General features: G+C 41.5%; 1 pseudogene; it reads right to left on the bottom strand.

Moving 5' to 3' along the window:
- Positions 1–12,928: 12,928 nt before the first annotated feature.
- On the bottom strand, positions 12,929–17,561 carry LOC138150211 (antigen WC1.1-like; annotated as a pseudogene).
- Positions 17,562–17,773: the final 212 nt, after the last annotated feature.

The following is a 17,773-nucleotide window of genomic DNA, read 5'->3' as shown; positions in this document are numbered from 1 at the left end:
TCAGTTTTAAATTATAATATGGTAAACATCAATAGATATAGCCTATATAAACAGAAGCTTTTTCTCAGTATTCTTTTTTTTTCTTGCATCTTCTTTTTATTTCTTTTCTAGTATATGGCAATATAATTTTTTCATGCTTTCAAGTTCAGAATAATTTTTTTAATTTAAATTTTATTTTTTCATTTTTCAAATGTTTTATCGACTTCTGATTTACATCACTCATTTCTGCCATATTTTGAGTTACAAATTTTCTCCCTGTTTTTCCCCTACCCACCACCCCAAAATAGCAGTCCCACAGGATATCCCTTCCTCCAATATGCTTTCTCCCATATTTTCTCCCATACGCCTTTCGACTTTTCCAGTAGGGCATGGTGGATCTCTATGCCCCAGTGCCTGTATATCTTATTTCCCAATTACATGTAAAATAGTATTAATAATAGTATATATGTATATATATATATATATATATATATTTAAACATTTGATTTTAAAACTTTGAATTGCAGATTCATTCCCTTCCTCCCTTGTCACCCACCCTTACTGGGAAGATAAGCAGTTCCGTATAGGTCGTACATGTGTGGCTAATGCAAAACAACAACATAGTAGATATATTGTAAAAGACTGACTATATTTCCCTCCCTCCTATCCCACCTCCCATTTGTTCTATTCTCTACTTTGATCACACCCCTGTTCAGAAGTAGGTGCTTCCAACTTCCCTCTGCCAGCTTGCCCTCCCTTCCATCATCCCCCCTCTCATGCCCTTCCCCCTACTCTCCTGGAAGGTGAGATACCCTATTTAGTGTGTATTTCATTCCCTCCCCAAGCCAAATTCAATGGGAATAAGGTTGATCCATTCCCTTTTGCCTTCCTATTCTTCCCCTTGCATCTTCTATATGAGATAGTTTACCCCATTCTGTCTCTCCCCATCTCCTCTCATTATATTACTCTCTCACCTCTTAATTTCACCTTTTAAGTATCATCCCTTCCTGTTAAATTGGTCCTGTGCCCTCTATCTATGTATACCTGTAAACATATATACACACATTCACATATGTATTCATATGCCCATATATAGACATATATATATATATATATATATATTTCTATTCCCTTCAACTACTAAGAAAAGTTTCACAAGTTACAATTATTGTTTTTCCATGTAGGAATGTTAATACTTCAACTTTGATAAGCTCCTTATGATTTCTTTTCCCTGTTTACCTTCCATGCTTCCCTTGCTTCTTGTAACTGAATGTCAAATTTTCTATTCAACTGTGGTTTTTTCATCAAGAATGCTTGAAAGTCCTCTATTCCACTGAATGACCATATTTTTCCCTGAAACATGATACTCAGTTTTGCTGGGAAGGTGACTCTTGCTTTTAATCCCAGCTCCTTTGACCTCCGGAATATCTGATTCCAAGACCTTCAATCCCTCAGTGTAGAAGCTGCCAGATCCTGGGTTATCCTGATTGTGTTTCCACAATATTCAAATTGTTTCTTCCTGGCTGCTTGTAATATTCTCTTCTTAATCTGGGAATTCCGGAACCTGGCTATAATATTCCTAGGAGTTTTATTTGGGGGATCTTTTTCAGGAGGTGATCAGTGGATTTTTTCAACCTCTATTTTGCCCTCTGGTTCTAAAACATCAGGGCAGTTTACTTTGAGAACTTCCTGGAGGATGATTTCTAGGTTCTTACTTTGATCATGGCTTTCAGGTAGTCCAATAATTTTTAAATGATCTCTCCTGGATCTATTTTCCAGGTCAGTGGTTTTTCCAACAAGATATTTCACATTGCCTTCTATTCTTTTATTTGTTTGGATCTGTTTAACAGCATCCTGATTTCTCATGAAGTCATTAGGTTCCATTTGCTCCAATCTAATTCTGAAGCAATGATTCTCCTCAGTGAGCTTTTGAGATTCTTTTTCCATCTGGCAAATTTGGCTTTTTAAGGCATTCTTCTCCTCATTACATTTTTGAGCCTCTTTTGCCATTTGAGTTAGTCTACCTTTTATGCTGTGATTTTTCTCAGTCAGGCTGTTGACTCTCATTTCGTAATCTGCTTCTTAAGGTCCTCTATGGCCTGTAGCCAGCTTGTATTTTCCTTTGAAGCTTTTGGTGCAGGAGTTCTGACTTCACTGTCTTCCTCCTGTTCCATGCTTTGCTCCTTTTAGTCCCAAAATGTCTGTTTTGTTTCCTTTGCCTGGTCATGTCACCCCTCAGTCACTTGATTCCTGGGCTTTTTGCCACAGTAGGACTCTGCCACCAGACAGGAGAGCTTTCGTACCAAACACTGGGATTTTCTCAGCTGCCAGAGGTATTAGATGGGTGCCCTCTCTGAAGCCTGGCAAGCTGGACACACACCCCAGGACCTCCACCCTAGACTGCAATCCAGATCCAAGCAGATTAAATCAGAAGTGATTACCCCTCTCAGACTGGTTGCTTGATCTCCCTATACTCTGCAGGCCAGGAGGTGAAGCTGCCACATGGCACTGGCTGGCTGTGCTGGTATCTCAGCAGCTTCTCACCCTGAGGGCAAAAGCCATGCACTCCCACTTCCTGGGTCCCAAAGTCCAGACTGCACTGACCTCTCACTTTGTCCTTCACATCTCTGTGTTGATAAATCTGGAAATGGCCACACCTGCTGCTGATCTGGAGTCCCTCCTGCTGGCGGCTGGTCAGGCCTGCCCTGGGGCTAAAGCCTTGGCATGGGGCTGGGCACTGTACTGGCCTATTCCAATTGAGTGTATATGTTATTCCCTCCTTAAGCCAAATTCACTGAGAATAAGGTTATCCCATTCCCTTTCACCTTCCTCCTCTTCCCCTCCATTGTAACAGTTTTCTCTTGCCTCTTTTATATGAGATAATTTACCCTAATCCCTCTCTCCCTTTCTCCTTCTCCCAATCAATTCCTCTCTTACCTCTTAATTTTATGTGTTAGATATCATCCCTTCATATTCAACTCATCCTATGCTCTCTGTCTATGAATACCTGTACACATATATACACACACTCACATATACCCTCCTATATAGACATATATATGTATGTATACATATATATACATATATATATACACACATTTATTTTCCCTTCAACTATCTTCACAGTGAGAAAAGTTTCTTGAGTTGCAATTATCGTTTGTCCATGTAGGCATGTAAATAGTTCAACTTTGCTAAGTTCCTTATTATTTATTTTCCCTGTTTACCTTTTCATGCTTCTCTTGCTTCTTGTATTTGAAAGTCAAATTTTCTATTCAACTCTGGTTTTTTCATCAAGAATGCTTGAAAGTCCTCTATTTCATTGAATGACCATATTTTCCCCTGTAGCATTATACTCAGTTATGCTGGATAGGTGATTCTTGGTTTTAATCCTAGCTCCTTTGACCTCTGAAATATCACATTCCAAGCCCTTCAATCCCTTAATGTAGAAGCTGCTAGATATGGTGTTATTCTGATTGTGTTTCCCAATATTCAAATTGTTTCTTTTTGTCTGCTTGAAATATTTTCTCCTTGATCTGGGAACTCCAGAACCTGGCTATAATATTCCTAGGAGTTTTCTTTTTGGGATCTTTTTCAAGAGGTGATCGGTGAATTCTTTCAATTTCTATTTTTGCCCCTTGGTTCCAAAATATCAGGGCGATTTTCCTTGAGAATTTTTCGAAGGATGATTTCTAGGTTCTTTTTTTTGATCATAAGTTTCAGGTAGTCCAATAATTTTAAAATTATCTCTCCTGGATCTATTTTCCAAGTCAGTGGTTTTTCCCATGAGATATTTCACATTGCCTTCTATTTTTTTCCTTTGTTTGGATCTGTTTAATAGGATCTTCATTTCTCAGAAAGTCATTAGGTTCCATTTGCTCCAATCTAATTCTGAAGGAATTCTCTTCAGTGAGCTTTTGAGATTCTTTTTCCATCTAGCAAATTTGGCTTTTTAAGGCATTCTTCTCTTCATTGGCTTTTTGAGCCTCTTTTGCCATTTGAGTTAGTCTATTTTTAAGGTGTTATTTTCTTCAGTCAGGTTGTTGACTCTCTTTTCATGATTTTCTTGCATCATTCTAATTTCTCTTCCCAATTTTTCCTCCACTTCTCTTGCTTGATTTTCAAAATACTTCTTGAGCTCCTTAATAAAAGGATTTTTTCTGTAAAACTTGAACCCAGTCAAAATATCACAGCCAAGGACTTAGAAGGCCACATGTGGCCTCAAGGCCACAGCTTCCCCACTCCTGTTCTAGATTGTATTTTTGGCCACATGATTTTTGTTTCTGGTAAATAATTTCTCTGTCCTGTCTGACTCTCTGTGATCCTATTTGAGGTTTCCTTGGCAGAGATGCTGGAGTACTTTGCCATTTTCTTCTCTAACTCATTTTACAGTTGAGGAACTGAGTCAAACAGGATTCAGTGACTTGCCCAGGGTCACACAGCTAGTAAGTGTCTGAGACAAAATGTGAACCTCAGGGAGATGAGTCTTACTTATTCCAGGTCCTTGAACCTTTGCAGGGTTAATTTCCCACCCTTTACTTTTCATATGCTCAATTAGAAGGGTCAAACTACTTTCCACTTCTTTTGCATCTTTTCCCTGTATCATGATATCATCAATGTACTGGGTAAGCTGTACACCAGGTAGTTTAATTCATCCAACTGTTCAGCCACAATCCTGTGACAAATAGTGGGGCTATGTATGTACCCTTGTGGCAAGCAGGTGAAAGTATATTGTCTACCCTGCCAAGTGAAAGCGAATTGGTCCCATTGTTTAGGGTCTATTGGGATGGTGAAGAAGGCATTCGCCAAGTCAATAACTGCATACCAAGTCCCATCATATTTCTGGATCCTTTCTATTAAGGTGATGGTATCTGGAACAGCAGCATACAAAGAAGGATACCTTATTCAGCTGTCTATAATCAACAGTCATTCTCCATGTCCCATCTGATTTTCTTACTGGCCAGACAGGATTATTCCATCTTGTGGTTGTAGGGACTAACACTCCTGCTTCAACATATTCCTTTATAGTAGTGGTAATTTCATCTTGCCCACCTGGCACACGATACTGTTTTAAAGTAATTACTTCAGAAGGTTCAGGTAAAGTGATTGGGTCCATATTTATTTTTCCCACTAAAACTGTATTAATTCCTATCTTCCTTAAAGCAAATTGGTATCTACCTTCAGGTAAATTCAGAGTCATGCCTCTCAATACATCAATTCCAATGATGTATTCAGGAATGGGTACAACAACCACAGTATATTCTTTCTTAGGTAACTGCCCAATTTTCATTATTATTTTAACTTGTCTGGCTGATATTTCAGCCCCTCCTAGACCTGTGATGGTAATAGGAGTTCCATGTTTAAACTTATCAGGGTTTCCATAGATAAGTGTGGCCTCAGCCCCAGTATCAATCAGTGCCCTAGTCACAGTAGTTGATCCATTCTTCCAATATATTGTTAAACCAATATGGGGTCTGCAATCTCTTCTGCATATTTCTTTTATCTGGGCTGGGGCTTGGCCTATCTCCTATTCCCCCTGAAGGTGGGGCAAACTTGGATACAAAGATTCAGATTCAGAAATACCTGCAGGGGTGGTTCCTGTTTCCCTATTTATTCTAATGCTAAGTATCTTTTCTTGGTACAGCTTATGCAGCTCTTTAGTTGGAATACCATCTATTCTTCTAAAGTCCACCCCAGCTCTTAATAGAGCAGTAAACAGTTCCCTTCTTGTTGGTCTATTTTGTCTCTGAATCCTCTGGCTGTTTACTCTTCTCTCTCTTTTTCCCATTCCCCTAAATCGCTTAATTGTGAAATCTTATCCAGCACCTCTGAAAGAGGGTGCCCTATTTCTCCAATTAATAGAGTCAGAATTAGGTGCTTATATGAAGGAGGAGCCATCTTCACTATGATATTTCTATGAGGAACTCCTAGGGGGGTATCATAATATGCCTTTGCATCTCCAATAATGATAGCAGTTTTCATTACCTCCTCCTTTAGTTTTCTCATACCGTCTCTAAGTGAGTACCAGGGTCTTTCTCCCCTAGGCCACATAGATTGAGTAGGATATTGCTTTTTGCATCCCTCTGCAGCTAAAGCTAGCAGATTAGTTTTGTTGTTACCTCCTTGCATATGGTGATCTCTAAAAGCTTGGTGTACAAAAGGATTCTGACTGATACTTATGAATTTTAAGCAGTCCTCACTGTCCAGTGTTATTCCTCCAGTGCCTTCATCAGTGATTCTTACTATCCAAGACCCTAAAGACTCCCCCATTCTTTGGGTGAATCTACTCAATATATCAGTGATCTCCTGTTGAGTGAAATCCTCAATTATCTCCCTGGACTCTGTTTTGCCCCGGTGGTTCTCCTGTCTTCTTCTTCGTATGGGGAGAGCTTCTACATTAGAAGACCCCTCATCTAACCTTGCTCCATTCTCCTCACACACATTCTCCTGGAAACTGTCAGGGCAACTCTGCCCAGCCTGTGCAAAAGCTGCATGCACATTCCTTCCACTAGTTTTTTGCTTCCTTTTAGCTATATGAACAGTAGCTTGTTCCTGGACCACATGAGTCCCTCTAGTTTGCTCTTCTGAATGCTGTGACAGAGAAGAATCCTCAGGCAAACCAGCTGACTCCCTAGCCATCCGAGCTCTTTCCTCCAGCAGCTTATCCCTACTTTTACACATAAGGCGATAACTTGTTAGCAGGACCCAGCCTCTCCTGCACACTCCTGCCAGTTCTTTGCCTGGTTCTATGGATATTCCTTGCAAACATCTTTCCAAATCTCCAGGTTCTCCCTCTTTTAGCCTTGGTTCCCAGTTTTCACAGGGCCCTGTGCTTTTGGCCCATTCTCTGGCTAGAGAGGAATTAGGCAAATCCTCCCATACTGGAATAGCCATTTATCCCTCTAAAGCCCCACTGCTTCCAAACTGACATTTTGTGATCCCATCCTCATCGGCAAATGTATCAGCAATGCAATATTCACAATGCCTACAGAAATTACAGATATGCTGATGAAGTTATCAATCACAAAATATATCGGGCTTTCTATATGGGGGAATAAGCTAGCACATTTATTAAAATACCAAAAGACTGAGTCCCAAAACCAGAAAGTCAAAGCCATCAGAGTAGTTATGAAATTGGCACAGGTAGATAAAGTAGAAAGCACCCACATTCTCAAGCCTTTAAAACAGAACAGGCTACCTCAGGCAAAGGTCCTCCTCTCCCCACTCACAGCAACCACCCAGCATCCAGAAAGTGCGCTCCTAGCAGCTCCGGCCCCTGGCAGTCCTCAGCAGGAGTCCTTAGCAGAAATTCTGGCTGACTCAAAAAGGGGTTTGCGCTTCCGCTGCTGCTGCCTCTGCTGCTGCTTCCGCCGTCACCGCCACTGCTAGCCACCTGTAGCAGCAAGCACCCCAAGCATCCTCAGGGTTTGCTGCCAGCACAGGTTCTTGGATCTGCTTTGTTAAAGGAAAGTAACTCAAAATGGGTTAACAAGCTTACTTTAATCAGTCAGATATGTATCATTCACCTAGTTGAGGGGAAAAAGGTCAGCACCCCGAACTTCAAAGTATACAGACAGAATTATCAAGTCAGAGAAACAGATCAAGTAGACAGATTTCCAAACTGTCCTACCATTACATCCATACCCAATCAACATCTGGGTTTCAGCATCTGGGTTTTTCAAAGCCGGGGGGCTCTGGACAACAGCTTCCCAGAATCCATATCAAATCACAGAACACTTCTCAAAGTGAGCCCCAAAACAAAGCTACACATCAGAGCTTATATAGCCTTCTCCTGGCTCAGAGAATGTAACAACCTTATTGACTCACTGGCCAATCAAGAAGTATCTACTGAAAAACAAGCCTCCCACCCCAGGCTCCAGGTGCACTTTAGCCTAGGTGCAGGGAAGATCTTTAAAATTTACATTCCCATTACACCACCTCAGGAACTCTAGGTTGGGTTTCACTTCCTCTTGCTCTGCCCCTTCCTGCTATGTCAGCAAGTCCAATGGGGCATGGAAGATCTTTAAATCCCATAACCCTTACAGGAACCACTCACCTGTGTGTGACTCCCTGTCCTCCTCCCATTCATCAGTAGGTTCCAGAGTACCACCCTCATTCATCTGAGTGACAGGAGGAATTTCAGGCTCAGATAAATCTTTAGCATCATCATACCCATCACCTGGGGCATTGTCAGGCCAACCTGAGATATCTGAAGGTGACATGATAGTTTTGTTTTCAACATAATTTTTCTGTGCATGAGGGATGTCCTTATGCATGTGAAAATAAATATGGAATTTTATTTTTTTAAGATAGACAGAGTATCACATGTTCAAAGCTGAATTCAGCTGAAGAAGAAGACTACATAGGGTTAGAGATAGAGACCTGACCTTGCACTAAGAATCACCAGGGTGGGAAAGGAGACAAATGCTCCCTTATATTGGACAATGATTTCAGTCCCTTTAGTGTTATTTTTCCTTTCTTTTCCTTTAGTTTCAAAATTCTCCTCTCTGATTTCTGTTGCCTTACGGCTTATCAATCACCCCAGCTTCAAGGAGGAAATCTCTTAGCAAAGAACATTCAACCCTATTGAAATTCAATTCATGTTGCTCTGATGATAGTGACTCTGAGACAGAACACACCAGAGAGAAAGCTGATTCCCTGAATTATCCTCCAGATTCTTATGCCCCTTTGATCATTATTCTGACCCTGAAATCAAGCCCTATATCCTTCTCAGGGGCTTAGCCACCTATTAAGCCAAACTGAGCTCCCTTCCTTCCTTTCCCAGAATCATTTACCTTGGCTCAGTCCAAACCTGTATCTCCCAAGCATGTGTTTGCTGTCTAACAGAAAGTAGTTAACTACCATTAAGGGTATTATTAAAAGCCTTACGTGGGACTGTATATGTTTGAGGGCAAGTGGATTCTAAAACTATTTCAAGTATCATAGGAAACTGATACCATTCCAATTCAATTCAATAAACATTTATTTATTCATTCGTTCATTCATTCATTCATTTATTTATTTTGCTTTTTGGAGGGCAATTGGGGTTAAGTGACTTGCCCAAGGTCACATGGCTAGTTTTTGTGTTAAGTGTCTGAGGCTAGATTTGAACTCAGGCCCTCCTGACTCCAGGGCTGGTGCTCTATTCACTGAGCCACCTAGCCTCCCCTCATCCCCATGGGATGTCTGGGATGAAGAGAAGCTAGGGACAGCAGAGTAGTATTTTAACTGATGCCTTCCAGGGCAGAAAACTCCTCGAGAAACATGAATCCTTGCCTCTAAGACCTGCCCTTTCCTGTCATTTGGGGACAGGGCACGTTGGCTTTTCGCTTCATTTTCCCTCATATGCTATTGAACTTTGTCTCTCACATCACCCAGAAGAGACCTTGAGGAGAAGAACATGAAAGAATCAAGTAGGAAAAGCAAACTCATTCCTCCCCTCCATCCCCCAGGTTGGGTCTATCCACGGGCTTCAAAGAAATGGGAAAATGTGTTCTGACACCAAGGAGGCCGACCTTAAACAGTAGGCACTCCCACTCTTTAGTGTAAAGGATAAAAAAGTCATTCTTTGAGATGATTAATCAAAGTGTTCTGAGAGAGACTAAGGGTCCTCCAAAATATGACAGAAACTCATGCCACCTTCCTAGAAGTCTCCATATTTGGCTGGTGAAGAACTTGGTTGTCAAGACATTAGTAACATAAAACAAACAATGTTCTAATATTTGCATCACCTCATAGGTGATGTTGTCCTAAGAGAAGGGTGCTGTTCTTCATGAAGAGTGAGGGAAAAGTGTGGAAAACTGAAAGTTTGTTAGTGAGTGAGGATCTCAACTCTGCTCACCAGAACAATTTATATGGATGGGAAAGTAAAAGGGGAATGGAAGGTATTTCACCCACAGCTTCATGTTGTTTTCTTTTAGGGACATTCAAACCTTCTTGCTCCAATTCTGTTCTTACCAAGAAAGCACCAGATTTAGAGGGAATTGTGCAATGGGGTTAATTAATAATATTGTTATTAACTTGACTATGCTCTTAGAGAAATGAAATCATTGCATCTTGACAGACAGACAAAAACCATCCCAAACCAAAAGAACATAAAACTCTGGGCATTTTCCTTCTAGAAATGAAGTTCAGAGCTCAGAATTGGTCTGTTGGACCTGCATACCCATGTAGAGAATGGGAAATGGAAACCAAAATGTTAGGGGGTAAAGGGAGGCACAATTGGGAGGTAAAAGCAGAGATTACTGAAACTACCAAGGTCATAGATTCTGATGTAGACCACAGCATATATAGTTCATGTCTAGAATATCCAACAGAGGAGACGGGGCAGAAGATACACATACCTTGGCTGCTCAAACTCAATGTGTCCAAAAATATACTCCTTATCTCCTGTTATTTCTCCTCTTAATACAACTCACCCCCCTTTCCAAACTTCCCTATTACTGTTGAAGACACTACCACCCTCCCAATCACTCAGACTCACAATCTTGGTGTTATCCTTAAACCCTCACTCTCACTTTCCCCACAGATACAAGTAGTTGGAAAATCTTGTCATTCCCATCTCCACATATCCTCTTCTCTACACCTGCTCAGCCTTCACTCTAGTTCAGGACCCCACCATCTCCAGGACTAGTACAAAGCCTTCTGACTGTTCCTCCCCATGCCAATCTATCCTTAAATCAGGTGCTAAAGTGATCTTTCTAGAGCAGAGGTGGGAAACCTATGTGGCCCTCTAAGTCCTCAAGCGTGGCTCTTTGACTAAATCCAGAATTCATAGAACAAATCCCTTAAGAAAAGGATTTATTCTGTAAAACTTGAACTCTGTCAAAAGGTCAAAGCCAAGGAACTAGAAGGCCACATGTGGCCTCAAGTCCACAGCTTCCCCACCTCTGGTTTAGAATGTACATTTAGTCACATGATTTTTGTTGCTGGTAAATCATTGTTCAGTCATGTCTGACTCTGTGATGCCAGGTGAGGTTTTCTTGGCAGAGATGCTGGAGTACTTTGCCATTTTCTTCTCTAACTCATTTTACAATTGAAGAACTGAGTCGAACAGGATTCAGTGATTTGCCCAGGGTTACACAGCTAGTAAGTGTCGGAGACCAGATATGAACTTCAGGGAGATGAGTCTTCCTGACTCCAGGCCTGCACCACGGAGCCGCCCACATGATGCCCATGTTCAATAAAATCCTGTAGTTCCCTGTTACCTCCAGGGTCCAATAGAACTCCTCTGTTCTTCACAATTCTTCACAAGTTGGTCTCACTGTACCTTTCCATAATTCTTATACACTCCTCCTCTCCACACACTCTCCTCTCAGCTACACAGGCCTATTCCTTGTTCCTCACACATGATACTCCCTCTGTGCACCTGCATGTTATCTTTCTGGCACTCCTTACATGACCTGCTCAGTCTTCTTACCTCCACGTCTTGACATGCTGAGTTTCCTTCAGGACTCACCTCAACACTGCCTTCTAAAGGAAGCTTTCCTCAGACTTTCCAGATGCATAAGCTTTCCTTTCTAGGTGACCTTCATTCTGCTCTGCATGAACCCTCTACTTTTCTAGTCATTTATATGCTGTTTCCCCCATTATATTGTAAAGCTGCTTGAAAGAAATGAAGCTTTTTGCCCTTCTTTCTATTGCCAGGACTTAATACAATGCATAGCACATAGTAAGCACTAATTAGTCAATTCCTGTGAGTGATTGGTTTTGAGCCATTCGGATGTGGGCCAGAGAAGAGGGGGAGGGGGCTGAACATTGTACCTTTTTCAACATCAAAGAGGTACTAGGAAGTGCAATGGATAGGGCACTGAGCCTGGAAGATAAGGAAGATCTGAGTTCAAACACAGGCTCAGACGCTAGCTGTGTGACCCTGGTCAAGTCACTTGAGCCTTATTTATTTCAATTCCTAATCTGTAAAATGAGAACACACTGGAAAAGGAAAGAGCAAACTGCTTCAGCATCTCTCCATGGTCCATGGAGTCGTGAAAAGTCGGAGTCAGACATGACTGAATGACCTGATAACGTCGTGCTGTCCTCTTCCCTGGACATAAAGAAACAACAATTGGAGGTATGAGTCGAGACCGAGCTGGGCATTTTAGCTCTGGATTCTGCCTGAGGCCTCTGTCATTTAAATACCTGCCCAGGACACACTATTCAAACAGCTCCGGAAGGTTTCCCAATCCTCAACACACCTTCCCCCCAGTACAAGCTTGGGGAGACGGCTGGAGGACAGAAGAGGGATTGTGAGTGTGGGAGTCACAGGACCTTTGTTCAAATATTTCCCAGTAAGATACACTTGCTAGTCTGTGTGACCTTATGGCAGTCACATAACCACACTGGACTTCTATTTCCTCTTCACAAAGCAGAGTTTAGAAGGATGACCATTAGTTTTACTTTCAGTTCCAAATTCTATGACCCCAGAATCTAATTACAGCCTCCCTGGTACAAGAGGACAGACCTGTGGAAGCTCCATTTAGATGCCCTCTCTAGTCCCATGTCCTCCAGCTCAGTATATGTTCTCAGAGCTCCCAGTCCCATCTTTAGTCCATCACCCTCACCTGAGCACTTCACACCAGCATCCTGCTCATGTTTAAAGTCATTCTGAACCCAGGGCCTTGCAGGACAATCCCACAGGGAGGACTCCCTCCTTCTGCACTGCACATCATTCAGCCAGATGGTCCCATTTCCTGGACCAAATGCAGCCCATCCAGGGCAGCCAGAGCAGATCAAAATAAATTTTGGTCTTGGTCTTGTCTACAGATTGAATCCACTTGAACTAAAAAATAATCTCACTGAAATGGAGTCAAACAGAAGAGACAGATGTAGTTACCTTCACAGGTGATGGAGGCTTCCTCTCCCTGCGGTCAAGAATTCTGGTTCCAAGATTGAGGACAGTGCCAGAGGGAGGATTTTTGACCTTGGCAGTTGATTGTGTCTATCCAGCGGGCCTTCAAACTTTTGGGGGGCTAAAGAGTGTTTCAATACTCCCCTTGGCACCACAACTCAGGTGTCTGCAAACCACTGATGTAGTATTGTCATCCATGGAATTGGAACAAACCCTACCCCATATTCCACCGTAGAAAACCTCTAACCACCCAAAGCACCTGTGGTCCTCATTCAATAGCCTGAGATCCAGTGGTTCTGTAAATGGAGAGAAAAAAATGGCCCAATCAGAGGGGATATTTGTTCCCATATTCTCTGGGGCTCTTCCCTCTCGAAATTGCATTATGTTTTCTAGCTCTGCTGGGAAATCTCTACTGGATAGACACAGATCCCAGATCTTTTTTGTCCAGAATTACTTGCTCTATATTTCTGAGCATTTCCCTCTGTCTTGTCTCCCCCATTGGCAAAGACAGGAATGCCTTTACTGTGATTTCACTACTCAGTTTCAGTTTCAAAATCTGGGTATATCTGTGAATCACCAGAGTAAAGCAAATCTGTAGACACGTGTTGTATACCTATACCATGAATAGCACTCTACTAGGAAATGAAGATACGAGGAATACATACACACATACACACAAATATATATGTAGATAGATAGATAGATAATCATTAAATATCATATTTTGGCCAAAGTCTGAATTAATCCAACAGACTGCTTTCCCTTGCCTTTTGTGTCAGCAACTTCAGAGACCAGATAAGGCTAGAGATAGGATTTCCCCTTATCTTGGGAGAAAAAGACATCCTGAGACCATAAAATGTAAATAGACCCTGCTCCATTTGTTGTCAATTTGCATATATAACCAAGGAACTTCTTCCTCACATATAGATGGTAACCAATGGAAGTCATGAAGTTTTGTGACATGGTCATACTGAATTGGGATGGCTCTAATACACACACACACACACACACACACACACACACACACACATAAAGGAGGAGATCCACCTATAAAACTGTAGGAAATAAATAAAATCACGTTTCAGATAACAGAACTTGCCCTGAAACTGAACTCTAAGGAGGACTCTGGTTGGGGCTGAAAGTCCTCCTCCCAGTTTGAATCAACTCCTCCCTCAGGTATCTAAGCCCCTCCTCCTCAGTGCTCCCACAAGTCCCTCAGTGTTAGTGGGGCGTGTGTGACCCAGACCTGAGCAGAGGACTCCTGCATCCTCCTTGTGCCTGCAGTCATGCTGACCCTAATGGAGGGAAGGGCACTCCCCTAGGTGGGATTCATTTCCAGAGCAGCTAAGCTCACTCAGCCAGATGGGCCCTGATCCTTGTCCAAAGTGAGCAGAGACCATGGCTTGGAGGGCCACACCACAGACCAGCTGCCTGCACAACACGTGGACATCACTCAAGTCCCAAGAATCATCACAGACGGTCACCCAGGTCCCATTGTATAGAGTTCAACTCTTCCAGAGCAGGACCCTCTTCCATTCAACAGATGCAGCTGTCCATTTTCTACAGTGATAAATTCAGATTAATTGTACATTTTCCCCAGGAAAGCAAAAGGATTCCTTAGGTTGTCCAGTTTTCTATATTACCTGAAAATAGGACAGGTGCCTTTTCCTGAACAGATTGTGAAATGTTGAACATGAGGAATTGTCTGGTTTCCTGCAGAAAGCACACACAGCTCAAATGAGGTAAATATGTATCTTGAGGAAAGGTGCTGGATGAGAGAAGGGGAGGGTCAGCAAATGAGAAAGAAGACAGGTTGTGAGGGAGGGACAAAGGGATTTCTGAATCCAAGAAGGCGTGTTTTGGCCCTACCAAGTCAAACAGAATTGTTCTCATTAATAGTTCTATTGTTTCGCTCCCACAGTTCCAAACCATGCCTCCCATACCATATACAAAGAACCCTAAAAAGTCTATGACCTTCTGCAAGGAAGAGCTTCTGAGAGAAAATATGCGGCATTTATGGCTGATCATCCTTCCTCAGGCTTTGCTCCCCCTCTACTAGGTCTAGCACCTATGAACTGTATAGGGTAGTTTACCGTATCATATTTCTATCACCAGCCTATGTCTAAACTCTAGAGCAGGAGTTTTTGTTTACTTGGAGTACATAAATTTGTTTTAAAACATATGAAAAAAATTGCTTAGGATTGGAAAAAATGAGAGAGGGAGGAAGGGAGAAAATTTGGAAATAAAAATGTGTTAAAATAAATTTTTAAATTTGTCTTTCCATATAATTAGGAGAAAATAAAATATTTTCAAAAAAATAAATAAAATATGTTGATAACTATATTCCAATATAATTGGTCTCTTATTTATGTAAGGAGAGCTTCACCTGTAGCAAGGACCTATGTATAGAGAGGCAAGTGTGTGTTGGGGCCTCATATGCAGAAAGGGCTATCCCTCTCACATGTGGCATCAGGGTGTCATTGTGTGGCTCAGAGGAAGGAGGAATATATATTTCTAAAGCTCTTCTCCAGTCTTGTTGTAGTTCAGTCATTTCAGTCATGCCTCGCTCTCTGTGACCCCATTTGGGATTTTCTTGGCAAAGATACTGGAGTGGTTTGCCATTTTCTTCTCCACATCATTTTACAGATGAGGAAACTGAAGCAAACAGGGTTCATTGTCTTGCCCTGGGACTTGCCACTAGTAATTGTCTGAGGCCAAATTGAACACAGGTCTTCCTGATTCTTGCCCATGCACACTATCTGCTGTACCACCTAGCTGCCTCTCTACCTAGCTTATTCCCTTCCCCTTCTCCAAGGGAGACTTTTATTCCTACCAGTAGAGAAAGGCAGAGGTTGGAGCTAGAGGCTTCTCTGCTCTCCTCAGAGAGAAAAGATAACAGGCTAGAACTATTTTTATCTGCTCCCTTAAATATTATAAATCCATGGGTCATGATCAGGTTTATTCTAAGTTCTGATTGTCCTGACATCAATTCGAGGAATAGATCAGTTAAAAACAATCTCAGAAGTGGTCCCAAGACTATTCCACAGGAGGCCATGGCCCAAAGAAAATCAAGAATCTCTGCTGTGGAACAAGTATTTCTCTTGGATTAGCTAGATATGAATTCCTTCTTCGCCTAGCTCAACAGAGAAAAGGTGGAGGTTTTCAAATAATAGGCCCCTACTGAGTGCTAATCTAATAGATTGACTTTCCTAAGGAACTGAGGAAAAAAAGAAAACATAAAAGCAGAAACTCTCCATGTGTACACTTCAAAAGAAATGACCTCCCAAGATGATGCTAGTGTAGCACAACTAAAAGGGGCATCCTCTAATTCTAGCCTGTTTCTAAATTTCTCCCCTGCTCTCTGAGACTTTCCTACTGAGGGGATTGGAATAGCAAGTGTAGCGGAATTGAGTGAACCACACTGATTCCATCTTGTGATTCCATTCTGGAGCTAGCTCAGTTCCCTTTCAATTCACATATGGGTCTAGACCAATTTCTATCTTGTGAGAAAGCTTTATTCAGGGGTGGTAATTGGGAGAAAACATTATTGCATCTTTTGAAACTAATCCTGCATGGCTGGGAATTGGAACACCTCTACCTGGTGCTTAATTAAAGACCTAAGTTATGCTGACTAGAAACCCAGTCAAATCTAAAGATCGATGAAAGGAATTTTCTTACAAGCAAACCATTTGTTTGATCTGAAAACTGAACCAGTACTATTCAATCTGGTATTGTTTCCACATTCTTTTGATTGAATACAGACAACCTGGGGCAAAGGGGAGTGGGACACCTCTTTCTCTTATTTCAGGGAATTGTGCCTATTTGTTCTCTCCTTCCCAACTTAGAAGGTCCCTAATCTTCCAAATAGAAATTGGGTAGCTTAATTTTGTATCCTTGCTAATTGTTTTCTTTTAATTAGTTGATCTTATTTGGTTATTTCTTTTTAATGCATAAAAATTTGTCTCCCCTGTATTATTAGTGCCAAAGCTGAGAAAGACCCCTGGTCCTGATTTGTTAAGCAATTAGCATGTATTGCTTAATAAATTGATAAGCTTGGGAGTGTGAACCTTTGTTTCCTCAGTCATTTCATCATCCATAAACCTTACTAACTATTCCCTCAAGTTTTCTGCAGGGCCTCTGGCTGACCTGCACTGATCCAACAGATACCCTCTTCTCCTTGCAGAATCCTACTTCTCTGACCCCTGACTTGGTATTTTACTGTGAACTCTGAACTATTTGTATGTCAGATAAGAAGATTTTACCCTAATTCAACTCTCACTACCTATCACAAATATGCAAAGAAGATAAAATCGGGTAGTCTTTGGCTCAAGGGTCTATTTGCAATAATAATCTCTTCAATAGTTTCATGAGATGGAGTTAGTAAAAACTGGAGAAAAGAAAGATCCTGGTATTCTGCTCTCTCTTTCTTTCTGACCAGGATCTCTCTTTCTCCAGTTTTCAGCAACTCCAAGCCTCATGAAATCAGTTTCTACCAATGAGAAGATCTTTTGCAAATGGCCTTTGAGACATGGCTTGCAATTTACAAGGAGCAAAGTCCTAGAATTTTATTCTAAGATGGCTGTAATATGGGCTACACAGTATTAAATTGTATCCCAGTTTCTATGATCTTCTCTAATCTATCCTATACTTACAGGCTTATCTTACCATCTTGCTCTGGGGAAACACCCTTCATGTGAATTTGGACAATTCCTAGTCCTTCCTGTCTAAGTCTTGTCATTCTTGGTCCTTCCTACCAATGTTCAGAGCCAGTATATCCCTGTTCAATATCAGTACTACACATTAGCATAAGTTTCCACTTTCCTTTAAAGTAGTTGATGGATCACAATACATCTTCTCTACATGGGAATTCCCCAGAAAAAGCCTTGAATGAACAAAAACATATAAAATAAGTATGAACATATGCCATGCAAAATTCCCAGCAAAATGGTT

This window comes from Petaurus breviceps, unplaced genomic scaffold (assembly GCF_028583685.1).
Source record: "Petaurus breviceps papuanus isolate PSGF00001 unplaced genomic scaffold, PetGlider_PUasm1.0 90865, whole genome shotgun sequence".
Classification (NCBI taxonomy): Eukaryota; Metazoa; Chordata; class Mammalia; order Diprotodontia; family Petauridae; genus Petaurus; species Petaurus breviceps.
Note: the sequence above shows the minus strand (reverse complement) of the source record. Positions and strands in the feature narration are given on the sequence as shown.